The sequence below is a fragment of the Arachis ipaensis genome, chromosome B1, assembly GCF_059453495.1.
Source record: "Arachis ipaensis isolate K30076 ecotype BB chromosome B1, ASM5945349v1, whole genome shotgun sequence".
In the NCBI taxonomy this organism is placed as follows: Eukaryota; Viridiplantae; Streptophyta; class Magnoliopsida; order Fabales; family Fabaceae; genus Arachis; species Arachis ipaensis.
The window spans coordinates 95,999,902-96,000,752 of NC_142436.1; the positions used below are offsets into that span (position 1 = coordinate 95,999,902).

Consider the following 851-nt stretch of genomic DNA (forward strand, 5'->3'; position numbering starts at 1 on the left):
AAGCTTAGAGTGGATGTTCAAACCTTCAGACAGAAGAAAGGTGAATCCCTCTATGAAGCTTGGGAGAGATACAAGCAACTGACCAAAAAGTATCCTTCTGACATGCTTTCAGAATGGACCATCCTAGATATATTCTATGATGGTCTGTCTGAATTAGCTAAGATGTCATTGGATACTTCTGCAGGTGGATCCATTCACCTAAAGAAAATGCCTGCAGAAGCTCAAGAACTCATTGACATGGTTGCTAATAACCAGTTTATATACACTTCTGAGAGGAATCTTGTGAGTAATGGGATGCCTCAGAAGAAGGGAGTTCTTGAAATTGATACTCTGAATGCCATATTGGCTCAGAATAAAATATTGACTCAGCAAGTCAGTATGATTTCTCAAAGTCTGAATGGAATGCAAGCTGCATCCAACAGTACTCAAGAGGCATCTGTTGAAGAAGAAGCTTATGATCCTGAGAACCCTGCAATAGCAGAGGTAAATTACATGGGTGAACCCTATGGTAACACCTATAATTCCTCATGGAGAAATCACCCAAATCTCTCATAGAAGGATCAATAAAAGCCTCAACAAGGCTTTAATAATGGTGGAAGAAACAGGTTTAGCAATAGCAAGCCTTTTCCATCATCCACTCAGCAATAGACAGAGAATTCTGAACAAAATACCTCTAATTTAGCAAACTTAATCTCTGATCTATCTAAGGCCACTGTGAGTTTCATGAATGAAACAAGGTCCTCCATTTGAAATTTGGAAGCACAAGTGGGCCAGCTGAGTAAAAGGATCACTGAAATCCCTCCTAGTACTCTCGCAAGCAATACAGAAGAAAATCCAAAAGGAGAGTGCAA

The 851-nt window shown here is 39.8% G+C and overlaps 1 non-coding gene across 1 annotated transcript; it reads right to left on the bottom strand.

The window, feature by feature from the left end:
• On the bottom strand, positions 1-108 carry LOC148577554 (small nucleolar RNA R71). The gene has a single exon (XR_015904352.1). It is a non-coding gene; the product is annotated as a small nucleolar RNA R71 (small nucleolar RNA).
• Positions 109-851: the final 743 nt, after the last annotated feature.